We start from the raw sequence: 12,746 nt of genomic DNA, 5'->3' as shown, positions 1-12,746 counted from the left end.
TTTTTTTAGCAAAGACAAATTTTCACAGATATTAATATCAATTGGGTATATATTTCTTAAGGGCTTCAGGAAGGATGCTGTGACCATGTTGATGGAAGTTGACTTCTCTGGGACCTAGTACAAAATGTTCAGACACCATTCCAAGCACTGCACCTGCATTAGGGTAATTTTAGTGCTCATGACAGTTCTTCAAGTTAGTAAATTATTTTTTATTGTTTATTATTATTATCTGTTAGTCATCGTGGGACCTAAACTCTGGGTGCTCTCCCTCAGCTCTTCAGCTCAATGCTAGCACTCTACCACTTGAACCACAGCACCACTTCTGGATTTTTCTGTTTATGTGGTGCTGAGGAATCGGAACCCATAGCCTCATGCATACAAGGCTATCACACTACCACTGAGCCACCTTCCCAGCCCTAAGTATTTTCTTAAAAGCAGAAGTAGACAACAAGTCCAAGTACCTAAGACTGACCAGTTGTAGACCCATAATTCAAATCCAGGTTTTCACCAGGCATATCTGAGAATATTCTGAACTTTCAAGAGCTATTGAATAGATGATCTCACATTTTCTTCCTAATTATGGTTATAATGGCAATAAAATTGCTACAGAATATAAGTATTTTAAATGAAAAGGGTGTGGGTAATGACATTGTAAGTGATTTTTATTCCAAATGAAATAACTGAATGAACGTCATTCAGTTTCCACTGTTTATTATTCCAGGAGTAATTGCTTAAGGAGAACAAATCCATGTTAAAGACTCCTGTGCTGATGAACACAGGCTTTTATCATTAAGTACCTTGAATACACAGGGAATAGTTTGTTATGGATATATAATACAAAATGAATAATTTTTGTAACTAGTTTCTTCCTTGTTGTACCAAAGAAAATGTATTCCCTATTCTAAAACATATATCAATTTAATGGATATTAGCGTTATCAGTATAAAATAGGTGTGCATAATATATGTAATATATTACATAACATAAAAATGATATATATAATATATGTATAATTAATGATATTTTATAACTACTATAAATAATACATGTATAAACTGGTTTTAGTATTATACTCTGAAGGATACAAGGAATGACATCTTTATTTAAATACATATATTTGTATGTTTTATTCACATAATTTATTTTTGTGCCAGTACTGAGGCTTGAACTATGGTCTGGATGTTGTCCCTGAGCCATTTCACTCAGAGTGGCTTCATCTATCTATCCTCAGATCTTGGCCCATAAGTAGCTGGGATTACAGACATGAGTCATGTTATATTTTTCTAATTCCATCCTTGGCATGTTCTTACATAATTATTTTTGAATGTTCAATTATATTACAATATTCCATTTCTAAACCAATTCAGGACAAATAACTACTTATTGGGTAAAACTATATGTTACAAAAAATTGTAAGGACCATACTTTGCTATCAATTTTCAAAGATATTTGTAGTTTAATTCTTGGACAGACAAGTAGAAAAATTAAAGTATGTATGCATAATATATGTATTGTTATATTACATAACATATAAAGGATATATTTGTAATATTTACATAATTAGTGATATTCTATATTACTATAAATAATATTTGTATAAAACTGGTTTTAATATAATACTGTGAAAGATACAAGGAATGTCAAAATCCCTATCTTGCCTCTTTTTCAACAGTATACAAATTATGCTACAAACATATATCTTCAAGAAAGCTCACCTTTGCAATCACATATTCACCTTCAAATATTCTCCTCATTGCTATAAACACCCTCGAAGATTGGCTACACTTATCCACTAGAGTCAGCCTACCACAGCAAACACTGTTATACTTTCTGGATAAAGTTACTCCTCCTCATCTTCGTCAACTTCCAGTAACTTCAGTGAAGAGCATTTTCTCCTGCTTTGCCTTAGATGATATCATCGTTTGTTATTTCCCAGCAAAAAAATTGTGGCTCGCAGGCTTGAGCATTGGTACATTCAGAGCTTCTTTGGTTGTGAATTTTTCTTTTCCTTTCTTGGTAAGAGAGCTGGATTAACAAAAAGCATTTAAGGCACTGTGTTTTAGTGTAAATGAAAACATACTGATTTGAAAATACCAGAAATATTCGTTCTTTAAATTTATTTTTCATTCAAATATAATAGGGGTGGTTTTAGTGGTGCATGACTTTAAATCTAGCTATTTAGAAGGCTGAAAACAGAGGATCATAGTTTCAAGCTAGACTAGTTAAATGGACCACGACACACTTCTCTTCAACTAAGAACCAAAATGGTAAAAGTTGAGCTGTGGTTCAAATGGAAGACTGCCAGCCTGAGCAAAAAAGAAAAGTAAAAGAACCTAGGCTCTGAATTTAACTCATAGTACTAGCACACATATTTTATGTATGTATGGTTCCTAAATATTCTGTGAGTTACTTTGTGGAAACCTGGTCATAGATTAAACATGAGGTGTGAAAAGTATGTAAGTCTGAAATGACTGCCAGGCATTTTAACAAGACTACTAGAAGTGTTATCACTTAATTAAATAGTAATGCGGAATAGATATGTATATAAAGATCAAAGTTCACTTTGGGATCTTTTTAGTTTGTTAAAATCAGTAGCTAGTTTTCAGTAGACAGGATGCTATTAAGGACTTGAATTAAAGAGAAAAACAGCTGGAGAGAAAAAAATAGTAATAATTACATATACTCAGTGATAACAACCATGAGAATGAACATTACAGAACTAAGCCCTGGGATACATAAATATGTAAAACATGACAAATGAAGAAAAACAGTAATAAGTATGTAATGCAGACTTATATGGATAGGTATTTTTAATGTTTAAGGGCTACGAAGTATGTGATGACCTAAAATTTAAGAAATTCGTAAGGTCAATTATCACTTTGGGTCAAACATAGCTAATAGTTTAAGTAAAACAGGGCCACAATATTGTGTCTTGATTTCCCAAAGTAAAAACAGGTCAATATTTGGAAAGTCATTTTTTGGACATGTGGTTGGAGTGACAATTACTGGCATTTGTTCAAGTGTAAGTAGAAGGGTACAGTTTTAGCACAAGGATAGAAATCTTTCAGGGATCTGGTAGATTTTTCCCTCTGTCTTCAATTTCCTTTTTTTTCTGAGAACTAAAATATCATTACTGGAAGCCAGTCCCAAATTGTGCCTTTTCCAATTTATCAGATATTCAGTCTATCACATGCCCAAATAATAGAGAATGGGAATAGGTCTACATTGAGCACTTACAGTAGACAGGTCTCTGGACTTTCTCAGGAAGAGCTTTCTGCCATTGTGGGATGGATAGGGCTGGATAATATACAAAACAGACAACATGGATTGAAAGTATTGTGCTAAGTTGACACCTGAGATATTGGATGTTTTAACTGCATACTATTGATTTTCATGAATCAGTTAATCAGATTCTTTACACCATATGATGTTACTAGACTGTGGATTGCATGTTTATTGCATTTACTTTGTATAACATATTTTGAAATTTGGTATAAATCGTTCACTTTTTTTTTTTGATATGGATTACTCCTAGTTGTCAAGAGTGAGGAAATGCCCTTGCCATGTGTCATATCTTATTTTTCCTTTTACAGAGTTGGTAAAAAATTATATGTAATTTATTTTTTATTTTTATTTATTACAGAATTTGAACTCGGAGCCTGGGCACTGCTCCTGAGATTTTTTGCTCAAGGTTAACTCTCTACAACTTCAAGCCACAGTATCAATTTTAGTTTTCAGTGATTAATTGGTGATAAGTGTCCCACGGGAACTTTTCTCAACCTGGCTTTGAACTGTGATCCTCATATACCAGCCTCCAGATTAGCCAATATTACAGGCATGAGCTACCTCCACCAGGTTATACGTAATTTAAACTGTAGTTTTCTGAAGTGCTTCATCCTACACTGAATATTTTTTCTTACGAGCTTTCTAATAAATATGTAATCTATTCAATTTTGAAAAGTACTGTGTACCTCCCACTTACTTGTTGCATTTCTGAAATCCAAGTTTCTCTGTGTGTCAGGGTGGATACTTTTGCCTGTAACAAGTATTATTGTTGAACACATATCTGGCTACTTACAGAACAAAGGATGTGAAGCTAGAGTAGCCAGATAAAGAACTTCCAGGACAATTCAATGGCAACTCATGTACTCTCTCTGTAGGTGAATAGGCAGCATAGAAAAGAAATTCTTATATTTGAAAGTGATTGAGTGTGTGTGCACATAGGTGTTCACTTATTTATCTGTTATATATATTTATCTGTTATATATCTGTTATATATTCACTATTATAAAACAATATTTCATATATATATATACATACATACATATATATATATATATATATATATATATATATATGCAATAATAGTTTCCAAAATCCAGGGAGCCACCTCCATGGGCATCACTTTCCTATGTTGCTCTTTGGGTAATAAGAATGAAACTTGGAATTGTCCTGTTGTAGAGAAATTACTCAGAGATTCAAGCATTTTTCTTTTGATATGTTGCTGGTTCCTAACTCTAAAATTAGGAAGACTGTTAATATATATGTTATATTATTATATATTTAATATATAATAGATAATGTATACTATATTGTTTATTATAAAATATATTTTATATAATACCTGAGAATATTATACATTTATAAGAAAAAATACAACAAACGTATCAGCCAATACTTTCCTAGCCATGATTAGCTTCAGTACAGTTAGGCACATTACATCTCAACAGGAAAATTCTACTGAAGTTCTGATCACCTTGAGCTAGATAAGAAGAGTTCCTGTAAAAGAAGCCTCTCCTCAATTATGAGAAAAGATATGTTTGGAAGTTTAGTTTGGTTTAGTTTAGTTTAGTTTTTTTTATTTTTTGGCCAGTCATGGTGCGTGAACTCTGGGACTGGGCATCCCTCACCTCTTCAGCTCAAGGTTAGTGCTCTACCACTCGAGCCATAGCTCCACTTCTGGCTTTTTCAACTTATGTGGTGCTGAGAAATCGAACCAAAGGCATCATGCATGCCCGGAAAGCATTCTACCACTGAGCCACCATCCCAGCCCAAGTTTGCAAGTTTCTGAGAAGGGGAATTTGGCATTTTGTTTGCATCCTTGATTAGTCATGAATAGGTATTATTTGGCTCCAATTTTTTTCTCCTTGTAGGTTCCGTAAACAGTTACACATCAGCCTCATTCCATCACATATCTTTAAGCCCTTCTTTTATTTCTTTTTATCGTTATTGTTCTGTTGTTGTTGTATTGCTGATCCTGAAGCTTGAACTCATGGCCTAGGCAGTGTCCCTGAGCTCAATGCTAGTGCTCTAACACTTGAGCCATGCACCACTTCTGGCTTTTTCTGTCTGGACATGTTTTGAATCATAATATTCAGATCTCAGCCTCCAGGGTAGCTAGGATTACAGGTGTGAGGAACCAGTGCCAAGCAAGTCCCTCTCTTTTAGATATTATTATAAAAGCCTCCTATCCAAGGTCACTCCTAAGATAGTAACTGGAACTATGCCAATAGTTCCTTCAAATGTTCTGGCTATGGTGTTTCTTTTTCAAATTATATTGAAACTACTTCACTGTTCTCTTCCTAATCCATGATTCTAGATGTGTTAATAATAATTTCTTACATTTAGCGGCTATAAACCCTAAATCTCTCAATTATTAATTTCATTTAATTCTTTCAATATGATTATTTTTCAATACAAATATGAGCTTATACTCACCTTCTTGAACCTACCCCTTTGCATGAGCTGTGCCTGGCCCTATTCTACCTCAAATGCAAGAGGTTGGCAAAAGAATAGCCTACAGTATTCCTACCTGAGTCAGTACAAGTAGTTGAGTGCCTAAAAGAAGCAATGCATTCCTAGCATGGGAAGGGGTTGGAGAGGCAACAGCCTAGAGAGCAAACTGGCAGTCACAACATTTAACAACTTCTCCTTTGGGGAAACTGATCTCCTGCAAAGTTGCAGTGAGATAACTCATCTAGTGAATTTTCATATATGAAGGAAGTTGTCATGTCTCACTACACAACTCACTTGTAGTCAAAGAGAGGGTCATCCTTAGGCCCAGTCTCATTTTATCTTCATCTTAGACTTTGGTCCGACTCTATTCCTACCAGAAGGTCCCTGATGGGGAGGAATGTGTGATATCTTGGCTTTTGATTAGCCCTATGGGAACTGAGGCCACTTTTAATTTTGATCCTGTTCATTCTGACAAGGCTGTGGTGGGTGGTGGGAAAGCTCATTCTCTGAATTGTTCCCTATTACCAAATCTCTTCAGAGAAACTCAAGGAATGATAGATTCTGCCTGAGGGAGTGAGAGTTTCTTCATTTCCAAAGAGGTCAATTAATACCTGATTATGAGGCCCACGTGGTGGTTGTTCCCTAGATCCTCCAAACAGCAGTAGGTTGTTACCTCAGACACCAGGCCATCCTCATATTTCTTCAGCTCTTTCTCCTGAAACTAAAGGTCACAGGAGTTGAGTTGAGAAACAAGGAGAAATGAGTGTAGCAGAAGAATCATTGGCATGGGGAGGAATTAGAAACTCTGTTTGAAAAAAGGGCTCAGAAAATCTAGGATTACTCACATCATTTGGGAATCACATCACAAGATTAGGGAATAAAAGTAATAAATTACTACCTAAATTAGTAACTCCACTGCTCTGACTACATTACAAGTGTTCTCTCAAAAGATAGCTGTCCTATTTTGATGAGGAAAAAGGAGCACATTCTTTCCTCACAAAGTTCTACTAAGTATCTTCTTCCATAACCCAGGTTGTTCTTACCCTGTAACTTGTCGGTTACTTTCCTTTGCTGGATTCAATCAATGACACTTGAAAGTGTTATCATCTTCAGACATGTAATTACATTTTGTTTTAATCCATTTGTTATAAAATAAAACAAATTTGGGGGAAAATATGTCTATGCTATATTTTCTTCCATGCCATTGTTATTTGATGTTATTAAGTATTATTTTAATAGTTTCATTTTTAAAACTTGCGGAAAATGTTTTGTTACTGTTAGCACTAATTAGTTGCACCATTTTTTGTATTTTTCCATATCTGTTTTTCCATATTTGTTATTAAGCTTCTAACATTGTCTTTTCCCCTACTGTTGCCTTCTTAAAATTGCTTCAAATTATAAACTCTATATTGTGACCTGTATGTGTTCATTGATATATTTAAATTTTTATCTAATATGTACATTTTATATGATATTTTCATCCTATTGTAACTGCTCTGAAATCAATATGGAAGTCATTTATTAAAGAAAAACACAATGCCACAAAACCCAGTGAAATTAGGATTAGGTATTTATACAAAAATATTTAACAATTATATAGTAGAAACATCCACTTCTCTTATGTACCAAAACATGTTTATAGCTATGAAAGGTGCATTTTCTTTATTCCCTCTTTATGGAACATCCAGGTTGATTACACAGCTTGGTTGCTATGAATATTGCTGCCATGAACATATATGTTCATATTGATTTATATTCTTTCAGTATGTATCCAAGTTGCAATAATGGTCTTCAAGATATGTGTCTTTTTTGTATCGTGTAAACTTCCATTATTATCTCCCTATGGGTTGCGCTAGTTTACAATGCCACACCAACAAACACAGTTCCTGTTTATTTCAAACTCTCCAGCAGTTTGTTTATTTGCGTGGTGATAGCTATTCTGGTGTGTAAGATGGGATCTCAGTGACTTTCCTATTTATTTTCCTATGTATTTCCTATGTGGATAAGAATCTCAAACATTTCATTTATTTACTAAACACATTGGTATTTCATTCTTGATCAGTGTCTTTTTTTTCTTTTGTTATTTGATCAATTTTTAAGTTTTATAATATTTGATTTTTCCCATTCCAAATACTCACTTTATTAAAAAGATTTTTTTCATTACAGTAGTGTATTGCTTGGATATTTTGATTTTGTGAAGGCTAAGAGAATTTGATATTGTTCTCTTAGTCAAATTATAAGCATGTAAAAATGAAGTGAACCTGATTAAATGAAGTTCTTCTGCCCATTTTCTCCGGTACAGATTTCTCTAATTTAAGAAATGTATATTTTATATCATGCTGGATGCCTAACCAAGTCTGTGTGTGTGGATGATTCAGTAAGAATTGTAGAATTCGCCACATAGATTTTGGAGAAAAAGGCTTACAGCTGGTAACTGGGCAATGATTCAGAAGACAGCTGAGGCTGAAGCTATGATCCCTTCTACCTGTGTTCAGCTCCCAATCTCTTGTAATACACCCCTCACTTCCCATGCAGTAGTTTCTTTTTCTATCCAAAAGGTTTCTGGAGCTTCATGTTATTCTGGCCTCCTAGTATGCCAACATGAGGGGAGTGAAAGCAAGCAAGGCAGATGTGACAGACGAATTTATTTTTTTTAATTGTGTAAATACCATACAGGGGGGTTACAATTACATGGGCAATGTAATGAGTACATATCTTATCAAGCATTGTGGCCTCCTCCTTTAATTCTGCTTCCCACCCCTTCCCAACCCCCCGCCCCCACCCCACGGTCCCTCCTCAGGCCCCTCTCCCGCCAAAATTGTAAAGTTCGTTTTTCAACATAACGTCTTGCACATCTCATTGTTGCAATGGATCCACCTGTATCCCGATTTAAATAATTTGTTTTTTTCACTTCCCCTCCACAAAGTATGCCAACATCAAGTGCAGTGAACACAGGGGGCATACCATGGTGGAGGGACATGCAAAGCAACAAAGAAATCATCTTATAAATACGATAGAAACAATCACAAGAAAGAAAAAAATTGAATTCTTATGTTGGGGTTCATTTACCCTAACATCTACTTATTGGACAGTTTCTGCTTGTCTCAGACATGTACTAGTTATTAAAAATAAGAGAAACCATGAGACTTATGCTTCTTTGGGCCTGGCTTACTTCATGTAAAAAAAATTTTTTGGTTAGTTTTGGGGCTTGAACTCTGGGCCTGGGCACTGTTCCTCAACTCTTCAGCTCAAGGTTAGCACTCTCCCATTTGAGCCACAGTGTCACTTCCAGCTTTTACTGCTTATGTGGGGCTGAGGAATTGATCCTAGGGTCTCATGCATGCAAAGCAAGCACTCTACCACTCTGCCACCTTCCCAGCCCTGGCAGAGGGTTTTTATCTGAAGATCCATCACACTTGGGACCTTCTGGTTGAAAACTCCAGAAAGACAAAAGTCGAGAAACACTTAAGAGAAAATGTAAAACAGAAAGCCACAATGTTTAACCCTTAAACAAATTTCTAGCATAAGGAGACTCACGAATTGGTGTCACCTGAGGAGAAAGAGGAAATATTCAGGAAGAATGAGAAGGAAGTGGGAGGGAATAGAGAGAAAGAGACCTAGACTACCTAGAGCTGGGACCTCAATGTGAGCTTAATTTTACTGTGGGAAACCAACCCCTAGGACGCAATACCTTTCAATTTTGATTACTATCTCTCATGCTGCAAAGCCTATTCCAGATCCACTTCCACTCAGCATGTTGTTCATTCTGGGATCCAGACTGACTACTGGAGGTTCCCAGGAGATGCAAAGAGTGAAAACCACAGGGCTAAAGCTCAGAAAAGACACATGCCATCACTTCTCACATGTCATTTGTCAAAGTAAGTTCTACAAACAAGCTTGGTAGCAATGGGGATGGGAATACATATTGAGAGCATTATAATAATATCTACTATTATTATCATTTAATAATCTAACATCTGTTGTTTCATCAAAGGGAGAGAGATAGCATTTCTCCCTTTTTAGATGTATGGGACAGGACATTCTATAGAATGTTCTTCAATTGGGGGCTCTCTGAATCTTTTCTCCAAGATTGTGGCTATGAGGTTTCGGGGAGGAGAATTACAATGGAAAAGTGAGATCTCTAGCTGGGTACTGATGGCTGACATCTATATCCCGAGCCTGAGATCTGAGGATTATGATTTGAAGTCAGTCTTGGCAGGAAAATCCATGAGACTCATCTCCAATTAAGCAAAAAGAACCCGAATTGGATCTGTGGCTCAAATGTTAGAGTATTAGCTATGAGTGGGATGGGGGGGACAGAATCTTGGCCCTGAATTGAAACCCAAGATTGGGGGATGGGAAGAAATGTGTTCTCAGTGCATGAAATCAAGGGTGTATGGTCAGCATCACTATTGATGTTAACTTTGGGGTAGAGTTGATCAGCTTTATTCTGGAGATGATTTGTTCCACTCTTCTCGGTCCTGTATTCTTTAAAAGAAACAGCTTTGTGCAGTCTATACCTAACATGTGTGGATTGCACTGAAGCACTGGTTTCATTTTTTTTCTACTTACAAAATGATACATAAGTAGTGTACAAAGCAGTTTTAATTTAATATGTCGGTTTGTGAGTACATCTTGATCGATGTCGTCAATTTGATCATTCTTCTCTATCTCACCCCCTCCATTTACGTGGTCACATTTTCACACATGTACATTGAATATTATGACTGGATTCTCCCACTGCACCAGTTTGGCAAAGAAATTTCTTCATTGTACAGAAAAGGAAGATGAAGCTGAGGACTACAAGCCCAAGACAACATAGCTATTACTTTGGATCAAGATTATTTGACTTACAAAATCTTCACCAAAAGAAGCATTATAAAAAAACATGGCCAGGAACTAGAAGCATCTATATTTATGTGTGTGCTGGTTCTGAGACCTGAGTGCTGTCCCTGAGCTGCTTTGCTAAATGTTAGCACTCTACCACTTGAGCCACAGTACCACTTCCAGCTTTATGGTAGGTAATTGGAGGTAAGAATCTCATGGACTTTTTATCCTGGGCTCATTTTAAACCAAAGTTTTCAGACCTCAGTCTCCTGAGTAGCTAGGATTGCTGGTGTGAGCCACTGGCAGCTAGCAAAATATCTATTAGTTGTCCCATTTAAACAAGCGGAGCAGTAGGTCGATTAATACTGGTGACACTCAGATAATGATTCCTCTACTTGTTCCTTTCTGGTGTTATGAATAGTGTGATAATGCTTGCTCAGGTTTATATCACTGTGCAATCATTGCTCCATTTTGTTCAGTGAACAGCTTTTCAGGACAGGAGAACTGTGAGAGGAGAACATGGGATGAAAATTTTATCTGTACTTCTTGTGGCCTAGCAATAGCTTTTCAGAATGTTTGCAAGCGGAAATAAGACTCCACTTTGGCCGAATAAAATGAAAGACACACACCTGACACAGAAGCAGTGCCACAGAAGGACAAATGGGAAAACTCATCCAGGCTCAAAACAAAGCAAAAGTATGAGTTGTTCAGGTGCGTGAAAATTTGCGAAATTGTCTTTCTAATCATGGAGAGATCATTCAAAGCTGGCATTTACAATATGTTCCAGGACTCATATCTGTTTAAGTCTGTTTCATCTGAATCATCTTTGATAAAGACAGAAAGGAGAATGTAACAATGAAACATAGTTATGTTTCCTGAATAATATTTCATCTCTTTCACAAATCAAGTAAGGTTCGTATTGAATGACTTGGATTTCCTGAGAGAAATTCATGTTTGATTCCTTGTTTCTATTAAGCTTATGAAGTGAATAACTTTAAATTTGTAAGTTGTTATTATAACAAATATGAAAGAATGTTTTTTATGTCTCTAGGAGGCACCCAGTTTCCTTTTAGGTAAAAAATATTTAGCTGTCTTCCAATCAAAATATTTACATCTTGACCTCCAGAGTACCTAGGATTGCAGGCATCAGTCACCTCTCCTAGCTGAGACAAATATTTTTGGAAAGGAAAATCATTATGATATAGAACATGAGGAATGAATAATTTAGACTAACAAGGAATATTTTGAAAACATTAACAAAACTGAAGTTATCAGAAACTTGCCTGCTTCAGTGAGGAGAAAAATGAGAAAGAAGTTACAGAGGCAGAGAATTGGAAACTAAAGAGCAGTGAGTGAATACTTCTTTGTTAGCAGAGCTACTGAAGATTTCTTTTTAGGAAAATTCAGCTTGATATAGTGGTACATGTCAATAATTCTAACTACTTATGAGCTAGGCTCTGGAAGGCATTGGAGGTTTGCAGTTGGTATGGTAAAAGTATAATACTGGGACTTCAATATTTAAAACACACTGGTGCCACATGGTGTTAAGAGAGGTAGAAGTAGGAGGGTCATGGTTTGAGACCAGCCTAGGCAGTTAATAAGAAACAATCTGAAAATCAATCTAAAGCTAAACAAAGTTCTATGTGTATGGATCAAGAGCAATTATCCAGCAAGTTTGAGGCCCTGAGTTCAATCTCTTCTCCTGAGAAAAAGAGACAAGAAAAAGGAAGAAAGATTATGATACAATTTTCAAGATATTTCCTATGCAACTTTCTGCTACAATTTCCTTCTTCAATTGCCTTAAAAGGTTTATGAAGTCACTTACATAAATGACTACCATCATTTGGGGAATCACAGGAAAGTCTTTGCAACCAGTTTTTTAACAGAACAATTTTGTCAAGCAGAGTTCAATGAGCTGAAAATGAGAGATAATTGGTTCATGAAAATGCACTTCATAGCTAGGTGTCAGAATGTGAGGAGCTCATGAAGAGGATTTATTTCTAAAGAGAACAGGAGGATTGAGTTGATTTTATATCAACTTGAAAAATTACGGTAAGTTGTGTTGGTATATGGGATACAATTTCAAGCAAGGTGTTAAGCCAATAAAATTATGGTTGAGATTTTTATAAAAGCTGTAAGATAATTTTTTCATAGATTTTTATAGAAGCTATTCAACAATTGTT

The sequence above is a fragment of the Dipodomys spectabilis genome, unplaced genomic scaffold (genome assembly GCF_019054845.1).
Source record: "Dipodomys spectabilis isolate Male_0828 unplaced genomic scaffold, ASM1905484v1 ptg000123l, whole genome shotgun sequence".
Taxonomy (NCBI): domain Eukaryota; kingdom Metazoa; phylum Chordata; class Mammalia; order Rodentia; family Heteromyidae; genus Dipodomys; species Dipodomys spectabilis.
This window is presented reverse-complemented; position numbering follows the sequence as displayed.